This window comes from Oenanthe melanoleuca, unplaced genomic scaffold (assembly GCF_029582105.1).
Source record: "Oenanthe melanoleuca isolate GR-GAL-2019-014 unplaced genomic scaffold, OMel1.0 S001, whole genome shotgun sequence".
Lineage (NCBI taxonomy): Eukaryota > Metazoa > Chordata > Aves > Passeriformes > Muscicapidae > Oenanthe > Oenanthe melanoleuca.
In genome coordinates this window covers 7,366,074-7,376,195 of record NW_026612650.1, presented here as the reverse complement: position 1 = coordinate 7,376,195, position 10,122 = coordinate 7,366,074, and the positions used below count along the sequence as shown (strand labels likewise).

General features: G+C 52.4%; 1 pseudogene; it reads right to left on the bottom strand.

The window, feature by feature from the left end:
* Positions 1-7,592: 7,592 nt before the first annotated feature.
* The window catches only part of LOC130266014 (serine/threonine-protein kinase pim-1-like), a 7,242-nt pseudogene continuing 4,712 nt past the window's right edge, over positions 7,593-10,122 (bottom strand).

Below are 10,122 nucleotides of genomic sequence, written 5' to 3'. Positions count from 1 at the left end.
TTGGGAGCATTCAGGGGATCCGGGGACGTTTTTGGGAGATGGTCACTGACGGGGCACTTCGGGATCCTGGAGGTTCTGGAGGACATCTATCGGACATATGGGGGGGGGTGGTCTGTGGAGCGCAGGGCATGATGGGTATTGTAGTCCTGGCTCCAATGGTGCTCTATGGGGCCGCGGGGCATGATGGGAGTTAGAGGCAGAAAGGAAAGATGGCGCCGACTCCAGGCACCGCCCCTGAGGCCCCGATCCCCGGCGCTGAACGTCCTTGGTGATACCTTGGGCTGGCACACACCTGAGGAGTGTGTCTGTTTTCCACAGGGAAAATTAGGAGTTTTAGATTGCGTAGAAAATAACAAAAAGGAAAATCTCCTCTTTCCCTGAGATCAGCCAACTGTCCAAGCAAAGCAGGTCCCAGGTGAGTGAGGGCAGACAGGATGGGGTTGGGGAATGTGGAGCAAGGTTGTCCACACTGGGTCAGACCTCAAGACACAGCTTCTCTGAGCAGGCCAGGTCTCCTGAGGAGAGACCCTGGATCAATATCAATCACAGAATGCTGCAATCACCTCTGCTCTAAAGAGAACAGTAATAAAATCCATCCTTTAAAATAGGAATGGATATTTTTAAGAAGCACTACAAAATATTTTTCCATAACTATTATAGGAAATATTCCTAATGAACTGCACCAGACCAGAGGGAAATGAAGGCAGATCCATGGTTTGTTAGGAAACCTCTCAAGAACTCCAAGTGAGAATCAAACTCCAAAGTTTCTTAAAGTTTTAATGTGTTCCAGGGAGGAACATGAGTGATGAAGTGTCCCCAAGCCTCAAAGAGAGCAGAGATTTGGAGGCAGAGATGACAGGTAGGGACAAAGAGAAGCCAAGTCTTGGTGCCCTGGGGCACAGCAGGGTCTGTGCCACCAAGGGCTGTGAGGAGACACCTTGTCCTGAGCCACTGGGGCCTCCTGGCACAGCCCCAGCAAGGCTGGGCACTGTCACCCCTTGTCCTGCCCTCAGCATCCCCCCTACATCCCAGTGGCCTTGGATCTGCGGGGACCAGTCCCTGGGGAGCCTTGGTCAGGAATGGCCCTGGGGGCTCCTTCATGCTCCCAGGGACTGCAGGTTTTTAAGAGGACTTTGGGATTTCCTTTTGCCTTGGAGTCTCTGAAATCTTTGTGCAATCATAGTCTCCAATTACTTGCTTTATTTAGTCTCTTGAGAACCTTTCTCAGTAACAACACTCAGAGGGCTCATTAATGCTTCAAGGTACTTCAGCTTTTTAAGGTACTTTTCTTTTTCCTTTCCTTTCCTCTCTGACTCTCTGAGAGGTTTTTGGGCAATCATGGCCTCCAGTTCTCTCCTCCAAGGAGTCCATGAGGAGCCTGTGTTGGGGATGGACCTTATTGGGACCCATTAATGCTGTGAGACACTTTGGGTTTTTCTTCTGCCTTGGACTCCTGGAAAAGTATGTCCAATCTCCTCTCAGGCCTGAGGTTCAAAGGCTCAGCACCAAATGCACCATGGGGCTCATTTTAAAAAAGCAAACCATGACAAACATGACAAATCATGGCTCTGCCTTGATTTCCCTCTGGTTGAGAACATATCCAGTAATTTGTTAGATTCAGTATTTTGGCTGCTTTCATCTTGACATTTTCATGACCATTTTCATGAATAATCCTTGGTAAAACTCTAGAGGTGTTTCTGTAAACAAAGATTCTGGCTGATTATCAAGATAAAATTTGCAGATATCAGTAGTAGATTAGTGACATGGTTTTTCATTCTTTTTCCTCAATCTCATTTTGGTTAGGAACAATAATCCTGTTGTCCACAGAGCTGACACCTGTTTAATTCCAGAATAATGTCCCCAAGGTCCTTTGCTGTTCAGCTGTACCACGCTGTCTGTGCGTGACAAGGCTTGGTGGGGTCCTTTCCCCTCTGCCTGGAGAGGTGCCTGGTCCCAGTCCCTGAGGACACCCAGGCTCCTGGATGGAATTTGTGTGGAAGTGCCTCAGTGTCCCATCAGCCTTCACATGGAGCCCCGTGGATCAGAGCATTTTCCAAAGAGCTTTTGGGACAAACAGGGAGATTTGGTTTGGTAGGATTTGTAAAACAATATCCCATAACATCCACTTGTTCTGGCACAGAACACTTGGCTGCAGGGACATATTCCCATTGTTCTCACCCAGGTTTCAGGATTCAAACAGTGCTGTCTTTCCCCAGAGCTGTTCCTTCAGCTGGCCTGGGAGTGCCATTTGGCCTCTGCACCCACACTCTGGCTCCATTATTGGGACTGGTGCATCCAAACCCTTTATCTCCATGAACAGCAGTGATTTGAGGAGGATGTTCTTTTTTCACGGTTGTTTTAAAAACTGCGATATCAATTATTGTGCTACCCTTCCACAATTGAATATGAAGTTGAATAATCCAATTGTTCACAAATGTTTAACAGAATTACTGTAATTTCTCCTTGATAATCTGCAGCAATTACTCCTCCCAAAACATGAACACTTCAAGGGCAACCTAGACTGAGCAGTCATCAAACCAAAGTGTCCTGGAGGAATCTGAATTCCTATTCCAGTATTGATAGCTCTCATTTGCTTCTGATTTATCCTAACTAATTCTAATGCATAAAGGTCCAGCCCTGCAGCCTCTGGGGTGGCCCTGTCAGGGGCCATCACACCCAGAATAATTTCCCAGGCAGTCCATGTGTCACTGTCCATGGCTGTATTTGCAAACTGGGTGCAGCCATGCACATACAGGGGTTTCCATTTTTCCTGTGAGCCCATTGCTAAAGGTATGGAGCACATCTGTGAGATGAGATTTTCATTGCAATAAATTCCCATCTCCTCATTTTTTTCAACTGCTCTTTTAACACCCACTTCATCTGTTCAATCAATGCTGCAGCTTGTGGGTGGTCTGGTGTATGAAAAACCCAGCAGTCTTACTCACTTTATTTTTCACAGGAAAAAACAAAGCATTCCACATCCTAGTGTCAGCAAACCCTATAAAACTGCCAATTTCATCCTTTTCTCCTTCATTTGTTGTATACAATCTCACAGAGTTCACCAGTGATGTTTGGGCCTGGCCAATAATTTTGGGCAGAGTATTAAGTGTTACATCCTGTCACATCCTGAGGTGTCTCCTTAGACCTGAGATCACCTCTGGTGGACATGCAGGTGGTTTGGAACCCAGCTCTTTCCAATGCCCGCCGATGAGAGACTGCAGGAGGCTGTTCTTAGAGGTTTTCATGGTTGTTTATTGTTGCTTATCTCAGGAATGCTTTGTCCAGCGAACAGCGGTCTGCTCGCCAGACGTCCATGGCAGAATCCCCCTGGCAGAGGCAGGACTTATCTTTTATACTCTAAACTACGTACTAGGTATTTACAAATGACCCCCAATACAATACAATCTTGTTACATGGTCCAGCTCTGTTCTCATCCAATCTAAGAGTGCCAGCGTGTCACCCAGCATGGATGACACGGAGAAGAAGGAGGAAGAATATCCACACCCCCAATTCTCCATGTTGGCCACGTGTCCCTTATCACAAACATTCTAGAAATCTGCTAATTCTACATTCTAACAGTCTAATTTACACTCTATTTATTTTTGTGGCTTGCATTTCTTCTCTCAATGTTGGCAAACTGCTCCAAGGAGCCAAATCCAGCCCCGAGACACCTGGGTCCCATTCCAGGGTCTTTGGGGACCCCGCCAGGGGGGTCTTAAACCTTCCAAGGAAGCCAGAGGAATACTCTGGACCCCCACAACATCCCTGAGCAGCAAAAGCTAAAAAATTATATTTGGAGCATTATTTTGCAATGTCATTATGCATATGTGAATGTACATACATCAAATTTTAATTATTCTACATATATATATATATGTATGGAATTCTTTATTATATTATTACTCTTTCCTTTGCACAAATGAATCCAAGTTCAAGATTAAAAACCTTTTCTCTTGGAAAAAGGTTGTTAAAAACCTTTTCATGTAGGAGCATTTTGAAAGCAGTCGTTTTCTCTGTTGGTGATATTTCTGATATGCTGATAACAAAATTCATCCTCATCTTCCCAAACACACAAGTTCTTTCCATTTTTCCATATTTTGATACATCGAGTGGTTCAGCTTCTTTCAGCTGACTTCTCCATTGCTCTCACAGTGCTCGAACCTCAGCCCACTCCAGGGAAGGTTTTCCCTCTACCTGGGAATTTCAGACAGGACTGATTTCTTACATTTACATACAAAAAGCAACATTGGTCAGCAGCAGAGACACAGACACCAAATTCAGGAACCACTGTCATTTACTGTAGTTCATTCTGGTTTCATTCTCCTCTTGGGTCATTCCCAAAGCCTGGCCAGGGCTCAAGGAGGAACCAAGGAAGCTGACTTTGATCACACACCCCCAAACAAGGTCAGATGTCAGATTTCATGGCCGTGTCCAGTTTCTAAATACAGAAAGGTCAATCCATGTTTCACTAATGAGTGGATGCATCTATCACAGCACCAATGACCATGCATATTTAATTAGTGACTGTATGCAAAGATAACCTTTGGTTGGGAGGTTCATCCAGAGGTCACCTTTGGCTCAGGCCATGTTGTCCAGGCCTTGGCACTTCAGGGATGTGGTTTAGTGCTGGGCTTGGCAGTGCTGGGTGAATGGCTGGATTCCATGTGCTCAGAGGCCTTTTCACACAAAAAGGATTCTATAATTCCAGGATTCCATCTATTGGATTCAGCCAGGTCCATGTTGGCAGCATTACTTTGGTCAAAAAGCTCCCTCTTGGTCAGCTCTTGTGGCCTAAGGCTTCAGCTCCTTTAGCTCCTGGTGCTCAGCTGCTCATGCTGAACAAGACAACTCAGAGAGAAGAATTCAGTTCATCCAATTCCTTCTGGGACACTGAGAGGGGAGGGTATGAAAACAGGAGCACTGTTTGGTGTGGCCTTCTCTCTTCCGTTCACACCTTTCAGCACCTTGAACCAGCCAAGAGCTTTCTCCAAGAATACATTGAATCAGCTGTTCCTGCTCCCAGCTCTGGCTCTTCCCAGTCTCTGACCTTGACTGGTTTTGTCCCTCTTGCTGTGTCCTCTGTTCCCCCTGTGCTCGGTGCCTGCTGCCCAGGGCTGTGGAACTGGCACAGATCAAGGGCTCCAGCCCCTCCTTTCTCTGCCCTTGGAGCTGCCTCCTCACAGCAGCCTTTTCCATCTGGAAGCTCCACGTGGACAGGGAGTCCCCACCTCTGTTCCCTGCACAACCTCCAGGAGCCCAGGGCTGCCATGTCAAGTCCCTGCTGGCACTGGGGGCTCCCAGGTGCCCCAGGCTGCTGTGCCACCACTGCACACGGGAGGGAAGAGTGGCAGGGGCTGTGCTGAAAGTCAGCTCCATGGGCTGCTGCTGCTGTGGGTGTCATTTGTCCAGCCCTGCCCAGAGTCAGGGATCACATCCAGGCACTGCTGCTGCTCCCTTGGGATCAGCCACAGTTTGGGTGTTGCTGTCAGTGCCAGCAGAAGTGGTGGCTGGAGCAGCTGGTACTGGCAGTGCCCCAAGCCCCAGGGCCAGAGGGGTCCCTGGGCTGGGGGCTGGGAGGGAGCTGCCCCTTGTTCTCCCTCTGCCCCACACAGAGCTGGGCTGGGCACAAGTGGGGCAGCACAGCAAACAGGGGGCCTGCGAGTCTCTTCCAGCCTTGTCTGCTCAGAGTTTGGGCCTTGGAGCTACAGGTGCACAAAGGCAGCTGCTCCTGGTCCCTCTGTATCCAGCAGTGCTGTTCCATCAGTCTGTGCCCAGCAACGGGGAAAAGCCTCAGCCCTGCAGGGCCAGGAGCTGCCAGGCTCTGCCTGAGCAGCTCAGCCAGCAGGAAGGGACTGCTCCACACTGGAACCAGGAGCTAAGGACACTCCTTTTTTATGGCATGTTTTCTGTTTTAAGGAAAAGAAAAAGGAAAAAGAAAAGAAAAAATCCTCCATAAAATGTGAAAGATAAAAACAAAAACCAAGTATGCAGTGAAAAATCTTCTGTCACTTTGAATTAAGAGGTAACTGATCTTTTGAAAGATGAAACTCAGTTATTTACTTTGTAGATGAGCTGATGGCATTGATGCATCTTACTGGCCTCAGTAATCTTTTTAAACAGATTTTGGGGGTTGTTTCCAATACTGTTATTTTAAATTGTGGTGAAACTGGTGTGAAGCAAGAACAAATTCCTTTGTGCCTTGCCAGCTCCGAGCAGGACTGGCAATCTAAACTCTGTCACAGCCCAAATCCTTTAGAAGACCCTTCCTTCTCACCCTGTGAATGAGCTGCACATTCCCTTTGAAATTGTCAGAGGTTTCTTAAAGAGGGTCACTTATGGCTTTTTGCCCTGGTTTGGAAGTGCAGAGGGGCAATTCTCCATCCATCAGCTCCAGACTGCACTGCCTTAGGAACATGGCCCACTTGACAGGTTTTGCCCATTTGTGGCACTTCTAGAGGTAGAAGAAAGTGCAATTGCACAATTCCAGCCAAGAAGGAATGAAGAGTGGGACAGAGAAACATCCGGTGGAGATCCTGGCATTCATCTGGGACTGTGGAGAACTTGGGTTCTTGCCTATTGGATGTATGTCCCTAACTGCAATCTCTTGGCCTGCAGGAGCGTCTCCCTCACCTGCAAAAGCAGAAAGCTCAGGCGGTGTGCTCGGAATGGGCTCATCTGATGCAAAGCTGTCAGAGCAATGTGAGGGCAGAGTAGGCCTGCCCAGGGCTGAGCCCAGCAGAGCCCTGGCAGAGCTCAGAGCAGACTCAGCATCCACAGAGCTCGGCTGCAAGGAGAGAAACCAGAACCCACCCATCAGCTGAAGGCTGCTGTCCCCCTTGTCCCAGTTCCCGTGGTGCCCAGGCCATGCTGGCCGTGCCCAGAGCTGCCCAAAGCTGCCCAAGGCTGCCCAAAGCTGCCCATCATTGCTGCCTTGGGCAGCAGAGCAGGAGAGCAGCACATGTGCCCAGCCTGCAGTCAGCCATGGCACATCCAGCCCCTCAGCAGCTGCCCAGAGCCAAAAAGCACCTTGGCAGCCCACTGAAGGATTTGTGGCATCCATCCCTGGAAAAGTGGGAGCCTTTGGTACCCATCTAAGCCGTCCTGTGCCCAGATCTGGGAGCATCCCTCTGGCTGTAGACTCACCTGCAAATTCAGTGTGGAGCTTGTCTGTGAAGAAGGTGCCAGAATCCAATGCCATCATCTTCAGCTGGCCAGGTTGAGGAAGAGAATGTCCTTATTGAGGCTGTCCTTGGTGTCTCCAGCAGCAGCCCCACCTGCTACAGCTTCTCCAGGGGCTCCTTCTCCTTCCCTGGGGGCCAGACCACGCTGTCAGTGTTCTGCCTAGGCCCCAGCCATCAATGAGCCAGACAAGCAAATCCAGGAGGGATGGTGGCCACCAGTGCTTGCCACACCAGGTCTCCAGCTCAGCTCCAGCCCATGAACTGTGTGTTCCCTTCTGATGATCCCTGCTCAGAGCTACAGGCAGGACAAAACCAGTCTGGTTTGCTTAGCCAGTGATTGCCAAGAGATGGGTGCAGCTGTTACATGCCAGGCCCCTGGATCCAACTCTGCACGTGGATCTCTCCCATCTTCTACGGCAGATGAACACCCTTCAGCCAAGGATCCCAGAAAAGGTTTTCTAAGGACGGCCTCTCCAAGGGTTGCATGGACAAACACCTCTTAATAACATCTGAAGAGAGAAACCAGAAATCACCAGTCAGTTGGAGGAGTTACCCCCCCATTCCTGTGCCCAGGCCATGCTGGGTGTGCCCAGGATTGTGCCTGATCTTCCCCATGGATTCTCTGTTTGGAAGAGAGCAGGAGAGCAGGACATGTGCCACCTCCTCAAGCAGCTGCCAGAGCAGGATGCTCACGAGCCCGCTGCAGTCTCCCAGCACTGGTATTTCCCCTGTGCCCAGAGATGATGCTCCACCTTGAGAAAGCCCTTGTGGGAACAAGATTAATCCCCAGATGATCTCCTGGTCCCTCCTGAACAGGTGCTTCCCCATGCCCAGGTGGGACAGCAGGAGGCCCAGGGACCAGATCATTGCTGCCTCTCTGTGGTAGCGTCGGTAGTGGATCCACTCTGGCGGGCTGTAGGACAGGGTTGCTATGGCATACAGATGGAGTTTATCAGGGAGATGCTGCTGCTCCCACAGCCTGGCCTCAGCATCCCTGGGCATGTGAAGGCTGCCCCAGTGGCACGTGCTGTGACCTGCTGCCCTCTTACTAGCACCTGAGACGTGTAAAAACTCAGGGTTGGAAAAGAAGACATTGGTGTTGGAAGAGGGCAGTGGAAACCCTTGCAAGGCCCCGCCATGACAAGGAAAAGCCCACTCAGCGTTGCAGCAAAACCATGCCTTCATCCTCCCTGCCTGCATTGCCCCAAAATACATTATGAAGCCAAGGCCAACAAGGTGAGCACAGCAGTACAAGCCCTTTCTCACCTGCACACAAAACCAACTGGTGCACAGGGTACGGCCCCACCTCTCTGCTACCCCCACCCACGGGTGTTTATGTTGGGCTGGCTGCCCCAGCCCCAGCCCCAGCCCTGGGTAGAGTGGCTGGCAAAGGCTGCCAGCAGGGCTGGAAGCCTGCCCCCACCCACCCCTGCTCAAAAGCAACTTGGCTGAAGGCTCAGTGGCACGAGAGGCAGAAAAAGGGAGAATCCCCGCTGCCACACCCAGGGCCTTGAGAGGTTGTGCCAGGAGATGCTGGGACTGGAGCACATCCCTGCGTGGGCTCACCTGAGTGTGGCCTGTGTCCTGCAGGTAAGCGCCACAGCCAAAGTCGGTCAATTTTGCCTGCCCGGTGGCCAGGCTTAGCAGGATGGTCTCTGGTTTGATGTCCCTGTGCAGTACCCCGCAGCTGGTGCAGTGGCCCACGGCCTCCAGCACCTGATGGAACAGCTCCCACACCACTCCTTGGACAGGAACCCCTGTGCCCGAATGAAATGCTGAAGGTCCTGACACTGCTCCGGGTGCTCCAGCACCATCATGATGTTGTTGGGGTGCTCAAGCCACTCCAGCAGCTGAACGACACCAGGGGAGCCAGTGGACACCTTGTCCAGCAGCACGATCTCCAGAGGTGCGCTGGTGCCGTCGGGCTGCGGGAGGACCACGATGCCGTCAGCGGGGCTGATGCCGTGCCAGGGCTCGGGGAGCCTTCACCCAGACCGGGATGCTCTGCTGGCCCCACGCCCGCTCTCCCTCGAGGGTTCTGGCAGCCCCAACCCTGCTGGGCCTTGGCTCATCCCCGCCCAGCACGCCCCGGCTTCTCCCGCTGGCCCCGCTCGCTCACCAGCTCGCCCCAGGGCCGGACGCGGTTCCGTGGCACCTTTTCGATGGCCACCTGCAAGCCACGGGCAGCAGCGGGCTGAGCTCGCCGCCTGCCCTGCTGAGCCCCATCCTCCTCCTCCTCCTCCCGCACCCGCCACCGGCCCCGCCACTCCCCGGGCACTGTCCGAGAGCCGCGTCACCGCCCAGACACTGCCGCAGCCGCCGCGGCCCAGCAGCGAACCCAGCCGGTTCCGCTCCTTCAGAACCTGCTGCCCCTTCCCTGCCGGCGAGACGCGGCTGTCAGCGCTCGGCCCGGGGCCAGGAACGGCCCCCGAGCACCCCTCAGCCGCCCCGGGCCGGGCAACCCCAGGCGTTTGCTCTTTGGAACGGGAGCGGCCATGCCGTGTGTGTCCTCCGCAGGCCCGGAGGAGCCGGGGCTGGAGCCAGGGCTGGGGCCGGGGCCGGGGCCGGGGCCGGGGCACACGTTGGGGCCGAGGCTGGGGGCTGGCAAGGGGCATGGCCCGGCCTGGAACGGGAGAGGGAGACAGGGAAAGGAGGAGGACACCTGGAAAGGGAGAGCGGGAGAGCATGCGAGACTGCGGGAGAGGATGTGGGACTATGGGAGAGGGAGAGCAGAAGCAAGAGGGAGTTGACAAAGTCGCTTCTTGTGCTTCTGCCACTGCAATGGAAGCATCGGGGTCATTTGTCCACTTGTCTGTGTGTCCCTTCCCCACTCAACCCTGTGCCGAGCCCTTCTCTCCCCGCTGGCAGCCCCTGGCTCTGCCCAAACACAGGAACTTTGCCGTGTTGAGCCAAGATGCAGAGTCTTGACTTCTGCACACTA